Source organism: Oryx dammah, unplaced genomic scaffold, assembly GCF_014754425.2.
Source record: "Oryx dammah isolate SB20612 unplaced genomic scaffold, SCBI_Odam_1.1 HiC_scaffold_2, whole genome shotgun sequence".
Taxonomy (NCBI): domain Eukaryota; kingdom Metazoa; phylum Chordata; class Mammalia; order Artiodactyla; family Bovidae; genus Oryx; species Oryx dammah.
The window spans coordinates 117,692,247-117,707,659 of NW_024070186.1; positions in this window are offsets into that span (position 1 = coordinate 117,692,247).

A 15,413-nucleotide genomic window follows, 5' to 3' on the forward strand; every position below is an offset into this window, starting at 1 on the left:
GGAATCAGAGCTTCAGCTTCAACTCTAAACCAGAATCAATCTTGCTGGTTTAAGATCCCTGAGGTTTGGTTAATGACCCAGGAATTTTACCCATATCTCCTAAGAAATTCCTTTCCTTGAACTGTTCAACAACTGAAAAAGAAATTACCTGAGAAAATGAGTTTATTACTACTTCAAACTCTCAATCTAAAATTTAATTTTAATAACATTTAATGTCACAATAACATTTAATGTTAATTTAATATTGTTTGATATGGCCACCTTCCATGATATTCTTCTAGTAAATCTTGATATTTTTCAAATTAATCACAATTTTAACATAATAAAAAATGAAATTATGCTAAAATACACTAGGACCAAGTAATTGAATGCCATATTCCAAATGTGATGAAGCTCCAGCTTTTATGTTGATATTTTCTTTTTCTCTCCTATTTTTGCCCCATATTTCCATTCAAATCAACTCAAACAAAGATCCTGAAAGTAACTGCCTTTTCTGGTTTCATGGATATATCCCAGTATTTCTAAAAACAATTGCTCTGGAACCTCTGAAATTCACTAAGAAGTTGCATTATTAGTCTACTAATATTTTGTTTTAAAATATCATCACTTGAAGCAATGAAGCCTGTACCTCGTTGTGTGTTAGACGTTAGTATCCTGTTCTCATTCCATGTGCCTTGATGGGGGAATAAAGGGGAATATGCATATGTATTTGAGGAAGCTGAAGCCCAATAAAGATTAATGTCACATTCAAGATATACATTTATTAACATATATATTTATGTAAATTTGTACTTATGAATGTGATGACAAACCAAAAATGGCTCCTTCCAGCAGTGGACAAACACTGGCTAAGTCAATACATTCATATCATGCACTTATTGAATACCTATGGTATGTCAGGCAGTGGACTGATAGAAAGTTCCATAATTAGTTCTATAGTCTCGATTCTGCCACTGACTCACTAAAACATCTTTAACAGGACCTTAACCTTCACTGGGTTTTAGTTTCCTCAACTATGAAAGAAGAAACCTGGGCAACACAACCAACTCTAGCATCTGATGGACCTGTGCCTCTCCTAGGAAACAAAAGCACAGCTAACATAGCTGATGTTCTAGCCTGAAAAGTAGATTGAACTCATATAAAATGAAAAACAATAGTGTGTTATATATGATATATTAAATCTGGATGATACAGTATGAGAATACTGAGAGCCTGAAATGTTAGGAAAAGTTATATAGAAAATATTAGTGATATTTCAATAGATGTGATAAACATAAAAGCTTTCCCATCAGGGCACATGGGATGAGAATAGGGTAACACTAAGAGCTGATGCACAGGCAGTTTTAGGCTTCATTGTCTCAAGGGATGAAACAATACTAACAGACTAATAATGAAACTTCTTGATGAATTTCAGAGGTTCCAGATTAATCATATCAAGAATGTTGATATATATCTTTGAAACAAGAAAAGATGAATTACTTTCAAAATTCTTATTTGAAATGACTAGAATAAAAATATAGGGCAAAGATAGGAAAGAAAAAGTTAGATATTTTATGGGGTCGTCTTCATTTTCCTTAAACAGACATTTGAGTCAAATGCAAAAAAAAGCGGGGGAAGCACCCAACTTCATTTCCAAATCACTATCTTTTTTGTTGAAAATGCCAGGTCTGCAGGACCAAACCATATATATGCAAATTTGGCTTGTGTCCTTTTTGCTTCGTCGTGTGAGCAGGAGCCACTTGCATAGCTGACAGACAATAAAGATAATTATTCCAGGGCTAGTCAGAGCTGACAAGATGACAGCCCCACCTGGGAGCTTACTGTGGAGAAAGAACATCAGAGTTCTACGTCCCACTTCATTAGAGCATCCTTGCCAGACTGTGGAGGTGCTTGATTGGACACAAAAATGATGATATTCAAGAGAGAGAGCAAGGCAGCCTTGAGGCTTGAAGGTCCATTAGGTTGAAATATGTGAAATTGCTTGGTTTCTACCACTGAGTGGCTTCTGAGGCCAGGCAGAGGTTAAGCATCAACTTCTTGTTGCAGAGTAATACATCTGCCCTGGGGCACAAGGCAGGTTATCACCTGTAAAATCTGTGCCAGACCCCTAAAAAGAAGCCTGCTGTTTAGAAAGCACTCTTGCCAGAAATGTACTCTGCCATATGGACTAAAACACACTTAGGGGACAATTTTTATCAGCAAGCAACTAGGGAAGGCTTAATGTCCCTCTTTGTGCTTTATCCAATCACTGCCCAAGAATCATTTGCGAGTGAGTGACTGTTATTTGCAAGATCTGTCTATTTTTGTATTCTCACCCATGTTCTTCCTTTCATTTCTCAGCTGGTTGCCTACTCATTGATCCCAAAGACAGCCACATACTAGGCAATAGTGTCTAGAAAGAACTGTACAGATTCTTCAACCATTGTTATTGATAAGCACTAATTTTCTTCTGAAGGCATAAACATTCAGTGTTTGGAGACAATCATCTAAAAGACTGGAAGAATGACTACAACTGCATTCCTTCAGATTCTAGGGGAGCAATTGAAGGTAATTTTCATCTAGAGCATCTATACCAACTTAGTGAAACCCTACTACAGGTAGTAGTGCTTCTATTAAAGTGGAAGATGACACTGTAGTATGCTGAAAAGAGCACTGGACTGGGAATAACATGAACAGAGTTTAACTTTGTTGCTGCTGCTGCTGCTGCTATTGCTGCTAAGACGCTTCAGTCATGTCCGACTCTATGTAACCCCATGGACAGCAGCCCACCAGGCTCCCCCTGTCCCTGGGATTCTCCAGGCAAGAACACTGGAGTGGGTTGCCATTTCCTTCTCCAATGCATGAAAGTGAAAAGTGAAAGTGAAGTCGCTCAGTCGTGTCTGACTCTTAGCAACCCCATGGACTGCAGCCCACCAGGCTCCTCCGTCCACAGCATTTTCCAGGCAAGAGTACTGGAGTGGGGTGCCATTACCTTTGTTAGGGACTAGCTATGTCATTTTTAAAAGTTATAAAAGAGAGCAGAATACACTGCACAATATGCCATTTTGGCATGTGGATTATTTCAAACTGAAGACAACTGGGGCTCAGTAGGCTCGGGAAAAGTTTTTTACCTCCCCTTTAACTATCTAAAAGAATTTGGATGGGGCCCTGTATCAAAAAGAGAGTGACATCCTGAATAATATTTTATATCAGAAAGGTTTATCTGTATGTTATGGGGACATTTGTTTACCCAACATTTGCTCTTCCCACCTTCCTGTGCATTGTCTTCCTTCCCTTTGAAGCCACAGGCCCCTACCTGCCTCTTCTTCTTCTTAGCTTAGGATAGTATATAAGCCTCAGTTTTCTGACTTCTGGAAAGTCTCGTATTTTTATGCAGCTTCCATACATATCAAATTTGTTTTTCTCCTATTAATGTGTCTTGTCAGATTCATTATTAGGTCAGCAAAAGAGCATAGACGGGAGGAAGGGACAGTTTTCCATCTCTACATTTATACTGAACTCTTGTTGCCATTCAAGCTGCAAAATGATAAAGATGATCAAACACCTATCTTCCAGGATCAAAATAAAATCATACATATAAATACTTTGCAAACGTCAAAGATAGATAAGTAGATGTTAGATAGATAGACAGATAGTATCTCACATTTAAAGTTTTTCTAGGCCTGAATGTATCACTCCTTAATACAAAATTCTAGAGAACTGACCATTACCATTCATTCATCTGAAATTTATAGATTTGAATTCTAATGCTATGCTTTATTCATTTCATTAAATATATTAAAACCCTACCCTGTGCCATATACTAAGAGCAAGCTCCTTCCATGTAGAGCATAGTGTGTTGGATTTAATTTTTTTTTTAACTTTTCAAGTGTTTGTGCCTTAATCATGCATCTATGCCACAAGAGCCTAACAGAATACCTTGCACATGGTAGGATCTAAATACATCATATCTATTTGAACCCATGATTTTACCTATCATTCACCAGCCTGTCAATGAGGCAACTGATGACTATCAATAGGGATTATCTGAGCAGTAAATAAAAGCCATTGTTTTTTGTTTTTTGTTTGTTTGTTTTTTTTACTTTACAATTCTGTATTGGTTTTGGCATACATTAAAATAAATTTAGAGGTTGTCTCCAGGCCTGCTGTATTCAGTTCCTTCTGAGTTTTTTAAAATAGGAAAAATTTGCTGACAGAACATGCATACAGACCAGCCATACTTTCAAGCCTGAAATGCATATTGAATGCCTTGTGCCATCACAGAAGCCGTGGATAATGCAGCAAAAAGTGTTGCTGATAGAAACAAATTATACTTGGAGCTAAATAATCAGAGAAACCAGAAGTACCATTATGCAGGTAGTTTTGAAATGATATTGTTGATGTGAAAGTAATCTGGGTAACTTCTATTTAGAGGCACTGGAGACTTGTTGGGACCTCATCCAGTCCAGGCTGAATACCATCACCCACCAGAGCACATCTCCCTTGGGAAAAGGGAATTTTACAAGCTATCGCCACTGTACTGCTGCCAGCTTGAAGTCCTTTGGTATTCCTGAACTCTTGTTGCCATTCAAGTTGCAAAATGATAAAGATGATCAAACACCTATCTTCCAGGATCAAAATATCATACATATAAATACTTTGATGCAGTGATGCAGAAAATGCATCACTAGAGTTTATGTCAGTAAAATATGACTTTTATAAGACTTGTGTAACAGAGAGCTCATTTCTGTCGAGGTATAAAACCTGTCCCTAAAAGACTAATTCAGCAAAGGGGTGAATTGACAATAATGCTCTTTGGATAAAGAGCATTTTGCCTGGATAACCAGGCAAAAACTCTTATAGCTTGACTAGGAAGTTCTGATTCATTGGCCATATTCACCAGATATTGCACCTTTGGATTTTCATTTTTTTAAGCCTTTACAAAATTCTATTAAAGGAAAATATTTCAATCCCCAGGAAGACTGTACACTTGGAACAGTTCTTTGCTCAAAAATATAAAAAGTTTTGAGAGATTAAAAATAAACAGTAAAACTAAGGACCTCCATATAACCCAGCATACTCATCTATACATTCATTTATTCATTCATCAGATAATTTTGAGTTTTAGAGGTAGGGGATAGAATGATACAGGATATGCACTGTCTTTGTCAAAATGGAGCTATGATTACAGCTCATGATTACAAAAATTCATATATGATACATGTTGGATTATAATTCCTGACCTGGAGAAGGAAATGGCAACCCACTCCAGTATTCTTCCTGGAAATCCCATGGATAAAGGAGCCTGATGGGCTATAGTCCACAAGGTCATAAAGAATAGGACACAACTGTACACAGCACAGATAAAATGTTACAGCACTTGGGAGATAGCCAACATACTCAAAATACCCAAATCAAGCATTGAAAAGTATGTGCACCAGCTTGGTTGTTAATCACTTTGATGTTTGTGTTCGACATAAATAGGAAAAAAAATCTTCTTGATCAAATTTCTGCATGTAATTATCTACTGAATCATAACAAAAATGTTCCACTTTTAAAACAAATTGTGTTACACAATGAGAAATGGATACTATGCAATAATGTGAGATGGAAGAAATTGTGGGGCAAGTGAAATGAACCACCACCAACCACACCAAAGGCCAGTCTCCATCCAGAAAAAATGATGCTGTTTATATGGTGGGATTGGAAGGGAGTCCTTTATATGAACTCCTTCTGGAAAACCAAAGGATTAATTCCAACAAGTATCACTCCTAATTAGACCAATTGAAACAGCACTGGATGAAAAGCCTCCAGAATTAGTCAATAGAAAACACATAATCATCCATCTGGACAATGCAAGACCACATGTTTTTTGATAACCAGGCAAAAACTGTTATAGCTTGACTAGGAAGTTCTGATTCATTGGCCATATTCACAAGATATTGCACCTTTGGATTTTCATTTTTTTAAGCCTTTACAATATTCTATTAAAGGAAAAGATTTCAATTCCCAGGAAGACTGTACACTTGGAACAGTTCTTTGCTCAAAAATATAAAAATTTTGAGAGATGGAATTATGAAGTTGCCTGAAAAAATGGCAGAAGGTAGTGGAACAAAGTGGTCAATGAATTCAATAAAGTTCTTGGTGAAAAAGAAAAAAAAACTCCTGAAATAGCTGCACATGCTATCAACCTGACAATCTGCTATGTCCTAAGAGGCAATGTCAAGAGAAGAGAAAGTAAATAAGGGAAAGTGAATATTTATTTCAGGTTGTGTCACTTAAGAGTTCTTGAAAATCATATAATTCTTACCAAAGCAATTTTTGGCCAAAAAAATTCTCATTTTTAAGATATGGAATACTGTGTTATGAGAAATTATATGTAAAATTCTTAGTGCATAGCAGTGCCTCATTAAATGATAGCTATTGTTATTGAATGTCTGTATTCTAGAGGTTTTGCATATCTTCACTTATATATCAACCCCTCCAACACACATACACACAAAAATATACTAGAATACAAGATATGGAACAGCAAAGAGTTTATCTCTTTTTTCTCCTGCTGAATCTCCTAGTCCCTAGAAATGGTTCTGGTCCATATTGAGGCCAGAAAAAAATATTTTTGTGGGGGAATAAATGAAAAATAAGATGTACTGACTCCATTTTGAAGCTGAAAAAGTTGAAGTATCCAGACAAAGATCCTATGATATGATGCCAGTGACATAGAGAATCCCTTTGTACTTACTGCTATATCCTGAGACTAAAGGAGAGCTCACTTGTGATATGTTCCTCTTGACCTGAAATGTTATGCTTCACTCTTCTTCAATCAATTGAAGTTCGATCCAACTTCTCTGTGCTTCTAAACTGGTTTAGGTTTCCTGTGCAAATAAGTACAAGTAGTCCCTCTCTTCTCAAGGGATTGACTCTGTCAGTTTATAGTGTTCCTAAACATACTCAGTAAACAGGCAGATATTGTTTTCAAAAATTTCAAAGAAAAAGAACTAAAGAAGAAAAGTATCATTTAACACCATCTCTTCTTATTGATTCACACAGAATTCACTAATTTTAAAAATATGTAGTCTTCCATATACTCCAGAACTTTGAAAAGTGCTGCCGTTTAACTCACTATCTATTCCATCATTTGTTTAATAATAATCAGCTCATTTTTCCACTTTACTTATTCAAACAAAATATTAATTTTAAACTGTTTAAATCATTGATAATGCTTATAACTCATTCATTCAACAGGGATAGAATTTAATGGAGTGGCCCCTTAGAAAAACCCATAAAAGGATACAAGGGAAGTTAAATGGGCAATCTTCCTGTACTTCAAGTGAGCAGTATAACACAGACCCCTAGGAACATTTAGAAAATGATAAAGACAGCACATGATTAAAAGCCATAATGAGAGAATATGATAATAAGTGTTACAGACACTCGCAGTATTTAGAGATCGGGGGTTGGAATGATCAGAAAGATTAACAATGGAGGAGGAATTTTAATAGGAGACTTTTAACAGGAGACTTGAAAGATCTGTACTCTCTCCCTACTCTCCATACTCATTTTCTAAACATTAGCCACAGCAATGAACATGGTACATTTAGAGAACAGTAAGGAGCCCTGCTTGGCAGATGGTTCAGAAGCAGCCTCCCAGGCACTCCCAGCACCTACCAACCCATCAGGCTCACAGCTCACACAATAACTCCCTGTTATCAGAGACACGGAGACTTAGGCACACCTCTCTCTCTTAATGCTTATGTTCAGTTCAGTTCAGGTCAGTTCAGTTGCTCAGTCATGTCCGACTCTTTGCGACCCCATGAATCGCAGCATGCCAGGCCTCCCTGTCCATAACTTATGTTAGGTAGTTCGAATAGGGAAAAGGAGTCCAGAATGGTGGTGGCTAAAAGACAAGGAAGGGAAAAGCCCACAAAAATAGAACAAAGGAAAGTCCAAGGACCGGAATGAGGACCTCAGGTAGAACAAACAGCACTCCTGGCTTGCTAAATTTACATAGGGCAGCAAAAGAGACAAAGATGTGTAGAGCGGACTTTTGGACTGTAAGGGAGAGGGAGAGGGTGGGATGATTTGGGAGAATGGCACTGAAACATGTATACTATCATGTAAGAAACGAATCGCCAGTCTATGTTCGATGCAGGATACAGGATGCTTGGGGCTGGTGCACGGGGATGATCCAGAGAGATGATATGGGGTGGGAGGTGGGAGGGGGGTTCATGTTTGGGAACTCATGTACACCCGTGGCTGATTCATGTCAATGTATGGCAAAACCTATACAGTATTGTAAAGTAAAATAAAGTAAAAATTAAAATTTAAAAAAAAAAAAAGAATGAAGGGAAAAAAATAAATAAATAAATTTACATAGGGCAAGCCCAGGAGGAGGAAAAAACAAAAAGAGGAGCCAAAGGGCCAGGGGTCTCTTTCTCTCCTGCGTGCTTCGGTGCACTTATTTTCTCTCTCTCTTCTCTTCACGTCTTTTGGGTCAGCATGCCCTCATGCCTTGAGGATGTATTTTCCTTCATGTTCTAAATAAAACTGAGGGAGCTGTAACACACTGTCCAAGAGTTGTGACGCACCGAGGGGTTTAACATCTGTTGCCTTAAATTTTTGTTGTGACAAGACAGAACCGAGGAAAAATTACCCACTCCCCTATAACTTAGACCCTGCCAAAGTGTCAAGGAAGAGTATTTGGGGGTACTGTACTTCATTCAGTACCATTTCACAGAAAGTCCATATGAGAAGGTATGATACCCTTAATGGGAAATTCTTGACTACCTCAAATCGTCCACTTATAAGCATTAGAATAGAACAAGTTTTAAGAAGAATATTTATTACAAAAATTAAATAGAGACTTATGCATGAGTTGATATTCCTGCAAAAACTTAACAATTCTTGCTGCTGCTGCTGCTAATTTGCTTCAGTCGTGTCTGACTCTGTGCAACTCCATAGATGGCAGCCCACCAGGCTTCCCCGCCCCTGGGATTCTCCAGGCAAGAACACTGGAGTAGGTTGCCATTTCCTTCTCCAATGCATGAAAGTGAAGAGTGAAAGTGAAGTCACTCAGTCATGCCCGACTCTTAGCAACCCCATGGACTGCAGCCTACCAGGCTCCTCTGTCCATGGGATTTTCCAGGCAAGAGTACTGGAGTGGGGTGCCATTGCCTTCTAATACTACACATATGCCTAGGAAGCTCCATGGACCAAATACAACAAGATAACTGAAGACAATGCTTTTATAGTCAGACTTTGTTAAGAAGAATCATAAATTACCAACACAAAGAATAAAGTAATATGATTTTGCATACTGAAAAAATCTGCACAGAGAATATATGACAGGAAAAAATATGAAATAGCTTCTTGTAAAGGACAAAAGCAGTTGTGACAGGAAAAAAGTATAACTAGCTCCTTAGTTGACTTTCACCAAGGATCTAGCTAGCTTTAGAATTGTCTCCAGATGTTGACTGGAGCCCTGTCATTATGATAGATATTCCATTAACAATCCAAAAAAAAAGAGGAAGAGTCAGGAAATCATCTAACCCCAAAGCAGGAGTCAGGAGTCTTATGTGCTGAACTACTGACAATAAATCTTAACAAGTGCTAACACCATACCAGTTCATTTTCAAATCCTAAATCTGCATTTGGAAATCTACTTTAGATTTTCTCCACACCACTTCCATCTTTTCTTTCTTTTCTCCAGTTGTTCTCTTTTTTGCTCAGTTGCCAATTTCAAGAACATACAAGCAAGAACGCCACCCCACTCCAAGAGCTCGCTTCTATAGGATTTAATTCACACAGTCCTCTCAGTCTCTATGACTCACATCCTATAATTTCATGATAATGTATGCAGATAGAGCTCTGTGGCCCTAAGAACATTTCAGCAGGCCAGGCTTGTCATTGTATACACCATACTTTCTTTTCTGCCTTCCTGCTGTGCTGTGTGTTCTCACTAGTCTCAAATTACTCATTTCTCTTATGTCTTGTCTACTCTCCCTGTGGTCAAAACTTTCTCCCAAGAGGGAGTCAGTTATTAGTCATTTATACCTCTTCTGAATCTAATTTAAAAAACCATGTTTCTCAGGATAATTACAATTTCAGCTCATCAAAGTAATATGTTGAAAGCCTTGACATACAGGTAAGGATTCTAAATAAGTAATGGAAAAGATCTTTTCAAGGAGGCTTTTTTTTTTTCTTTTTTTAATTGGAGGATAATTGCTTTATAATTTTGTGTTGGCCTCTGCCATATGTTAACATGAATCAGCCACAGGTACACATACGTCCCCCTCTCCTGAATCCCCCTCCCAGCTCTCTCCTCATCTCACTCATCTAGGTTGTCACAGAGCACTGAGAATCTTTTCAGAAATCACATTTTCTATCCACCTACTTCTGGTGAAAGATATAGTGGAATTTATAGCCCTCTCTTCTTTTTCTCATCTGAGTCAGAACTGCAGACAGCATCCTTCCTTACTGAGTTTTCAGTTACATATCTCTATTCACACTTAACACCTGTCTGTCAGGCAAGTGCTGCACTCTTGAGAGGCACCTCAGGGGTTGGGGGGAATCTATTCCAAAGGGACCATATTCTTTATTAACATCAATCAGTCCACATCTGAACACCACCCCTCACTGTGACTCTACAGACTTCCTACAGGACATGTACTCACAATGCCTTGCTTTGTCAGACTTTTCAATCACTTTTTTTTTAAAAAAAGAGAAAGAAAAGAACAAAGAAAGAGAGAAATTGTATCCACATCCTAGTAAGCATTTCTTCAAGTACCTGATTATTTGTATCTTCTGTGGTGCCCACTGGCAGGGGTGGGGACAGAGAGGAAGGGGTAGGAGTGAAATATGTAGTGTATGCATTTGTGAGAAATTCTCTGTCCTTATAAGCTTGAAATATAGATTTATCACTTTTAAAGTGATTTTTCTATATAATAGTAAAGGAAATGGAAAAGCAAAGTAGGGGCATTGAACTTGGTGCTTGTGTGCTCAGTTGCGTCTGACTGTTCCTCACACCGTGAACTGTAGACCACCAGGCTCCTCTGTCCATGGAATTTCCCATGCAAGAATACTGGAGTGGGTTGCCATTTCATACTCCAGGGGATCTTCCTGACCCAGGGATCAAACCTGCATCTCTTGTGTCTCTTGCATTGGCAGGAAGATAGTTTACCACTGTACCACCTGACTGAACCTGGACCATCTTCCCTCCCACTCCCCCCAAAAATACTCCTTTGTACTAGTTTCATCTGTACTATAGGCATCAAGAAATCAGATCTAATGTAATATTCATTTTCATTCCCCTAAAAGACATGTCACCAGGTACAAGCAAGGGGCTTAATAAAAAATTCCTTTAAAAAATATTTTTTAATGGGGAAACGCTGCCTCAAACAGAGGGCAATCCATTACATCCCAAATTCTATCTTTAGCAATGATCACAGATAATCTACAGGCTAGCATTCTTTTTACTTTTTATAACAATCTCAAAATATTGAAATAAAATAAAAAATATTCCTAGCTTAATCTTTTAGAGCCCTTTTTGGCCCAATTACCCATATAGTTATCTGAAGATGGTTTTGTTCCATGTTCAGAGCCAACTATAGGTTATTCTATTTACTGAAACACACTCTCAATTCCCCTATAATTTAGAGAAGTTTTAGATAATAAACATTTTTAAATCACATAAATTCCCTCATAAGATTTTTCTAGAACATATATTCAATCTATATTTATAACCAAAATTAGGATATACCCTGAGTTCAGAAAATATATTTTCCACTATAGATTTTTTTTTATAATTTCTGGATTAGATTGAATTTTATGATTAAAAAAAGGTGAATTTCAAAAGCAATGAATTTTGATAGCCATAATCAAATAATTCTAGAAGTACTGAATAAACTTGCATGAGGAGATATTAGACATCCTAAAATAATTTAATTACTGAAAATAAACATCAACTTGGTCTAGGTTAGTTATATTATTCAAGTTATGCAACCACATTATTTGAATGCCGGTTACATGTAAACAATATCTTATTTCTAGACTACTAGAACTATGCAGTAAATCATTACATAAAAGGCATAATAAGATAGCTCTGTATTGTGGAGAGATAGTATTATATTCTGGCAAATATTTTTTTCTGGATTTATATAATAAAGTATCTAGTGAAGATTTTTTTCCCATATATCCAGTTATTCATTCAATAAATAAATTCTGAGCACTTATTTCATATTTGGTTGAGTGGGCGACAAGGTTACTTCTCTCAAGGTAATCATCTAGTGCCAAGAAAACATACACACATGAAGAACAAACGGCAATTAAAATGATATAAGACATCATGTGTTAGGTGTCCTAGGACAGATTTAAAAATCTATTGACGTTTCAAAGGCTGGGAAGCTCCTTCTACCCAGGGAAATCAGAGAAGGACTTTTAAACCAAGGCTTGGTCACACAGTCTAAGTAGGATTTCAAGAGCAATGAGGAGCATTTAAGTTAAAGGAATGAAAATGCAGAGGTTTAGAAGTGAGAAATACATGTATGAAAACAGTGAGAGATCAAACTAGTTAAGTAAGTCAGAGCCTGATCCTGGAGAGCCTAAAATGATATGCCTTTGACTATAGATTTTATTTGCAATGAAAGGTGTGAATTTTGAGCAGAGCACTGGGAGCTGCCCTCAGGAGGAACACAGAATCATCACTGGACAGTTCTTCCCCAGAATGCCTGGAAGACCAGGTCTAGGGTATATATTCCCACATCTACTACACGCCAGGCACGCTAGGTCCTGGGGAAACAATGTTCATAATATACAGATAAAGAAAGACAATGGCAGGGGTAGAAAATTTTTCTCTTCTTCCCTTCGAGGTCCTTTGACTGACATAACTAAATTAACATAAGACAGATTAGCAGAATTAAAAACAGATTTAACTTCGTAGGTTCAGGTGGTAGTTTAGTCGCCAAGTCGACTCTTGTGACCCCATGGATGGTACTGCACCAGGCTCCTCTTCCCATGGGGTTTTCCAGGCAAGAAGATTGGAGTGGGTAGCCATTTCCTTCTCCAGGGGATCTTCCTGACCTAGGGATCAAACCTGGGTCTCCTGCACTGCAGGCAGATTCTTTACTGACTGAGCTACCAGAAGACCCATAAGTACATAAGACTCAAAGAAGGGACCAAAGGACATTCTTATATCTTTCAGACAAATAATAAATTTGTGAAGTCTTGAGAAGACAAAGGGGTTTGGGTTTGGGATAGTAAATTGTGGAATAAGTAACGTCTGCGCCTTAACTACCCTACCTCTAGTGATAAGGCTATCTTCTACCTCCTGGAACTGGGGTAGTACATTTCATATGAGAGATTTATTTCCTGCTTCCAGGGGACCAAGGAGGGTCAGAGTGCCCTTCTTGTACTGGCTGTTCCTCAAGTACCTCCTTTAATTCAAGACAAAATACCAAAGTGGCATATTTAGAGATGCCATATTCTACTTCCCTTCATAGTAATAAACACGTAGAATAAATAAATTAAATAAGTAGAAAGATGCAAATAAACAATTTAAACAGGAAACGAGGCCCAGTATTCACATTTTAAGTGAAAAAAAAAATGTATCTGAAGCTCTTGGCTCAGTGTTTGACATGAAGTCAAAACAATTCTACAATATACTTCTGCATTGATCTACTCGGGTATAAACCATCTCTTCCTTTCCTTATGGTTCATTATTTCATTACTCAGATACAGAAAAGCAACTATTTGAAAAACTTCATAACTCTGGCACAGGAAGATAAAAAGAAAGCTGTATATGAATAACACTCAAATAAAGAATTGGTTCTGCTTTTACAGTTTTAAAAAAAATGAAGGTGAATGATCTGCCATTTGCCTCATCTGTTTCCAAGTTGGACTACAATATGCCGAGAGGTAAAAATCCAGGACCAAGAAGCCTCTGCCATGCTTTTCAGTGAAGAAAAAGGCAGAGGAGTCCTGACAAGGTACTCTCTCTGTTTAGGGCTATTACTGGGCAGATGTGGGCTGTGATTTTTACAGCAGGATATGGAAGTCTAGTATAACACATGTGGTCTTTATGATGTTTTCTAGGGGTTCAGGGTAAGCATTAGATATGGGAAAGTGCTATTTCTATTGAGTTTTCTGTTACACTTTGATTAAAAACCAGATATAAACTCAATATAATCAGGAAAAAAAATCTGAAGGTTTTACTCCCTGGATATACTATTAGCTGAGACTTTAGAAGGAGAGTACATTGAGACAAAAAAAAAAGTAATACGATAAAACATCAGTGTATCCGTGTACTAGTTGTTCTCAAACATCAATATGCACTGTAATCACCCAAGAGATAACTAATTCAATAGCTCAAGGAAGACACTGCCCAGGAATCTATATTTTAAAAATTATCCCACGAATTCAGCAATCATCACATATATTTAGCAACCTTAATATAGGAAGTCTCCAAAGCATATTCTGAGCTCTAATGTATATCCAAAAGCAAAAAATAGTTTAGGAAATTGCAGTAAAAAGCCCAATGGCGTTTATTTCAAAGTGGTAAAATTATGGATAATTGGTATTAAGTGTAGCCCTTGTACTAGAAATATGCTTTTATATATCTTTCAATTGTCTTCTATAGTCATCTGTCATTTTAAAATTTAAAAATCAAATAAAGTAAAATATTAAAAAATTAAAGACTTTTATACAACACATAGACTTTTATGCTGGGAACATAGAATGAGCACCTTAACATAAATAGAAAATTAAGTATTTTTAAAATATGTGTCAATAGCAATTATGTATTATTCCTTTCTGTATCATAAATTTTTGTTTAGTATAGAACACTATTAAATATTTGAAGATGATAGAGGAGCACGAATGTATGGCTGAATGAGGAAAAAACATTTTGATGGATAAATGGAATTAGTGGACAGAGAAGAAGGTGCAATAGATGGAGAAAAGCAACATGTCAATGAAGAGAGGAGAGGCCAATAGAAAGTCATAAGGTGCCTGAGGTATGGCTATTTGTGTGTATGATTCTGAAAGAAGGATAGTACTTTGATATATATATGTGTGTATATATGCATACATAAATTTATATTTAGGTATATACATTCTAGTGTTTTTTAAAAAATTAATTGGAGGATATTTGCTTTACAATGTTGTGTTGGTTTTTGCCATACATCAACATGAATCAGCCATAGGTATACATATGTCCCCTCCCTCTTAAACCTCCTTCCCACCCCCCACACCATACCACCCCCTCTAGGCTGTCACAGAGCACCAGGTTTATCTCACTGTGTCACACAGCAACTTCCCATTAGCTATCTATTTTACATAGGATAATGTATATGCTTTAGTGCTCTCTCAATTTTTCCCACCTTCTTCTTACCCGTTGTGTCCACAAATCTGTTCTCCATGTCTGTGTCTCTATTTTTGTC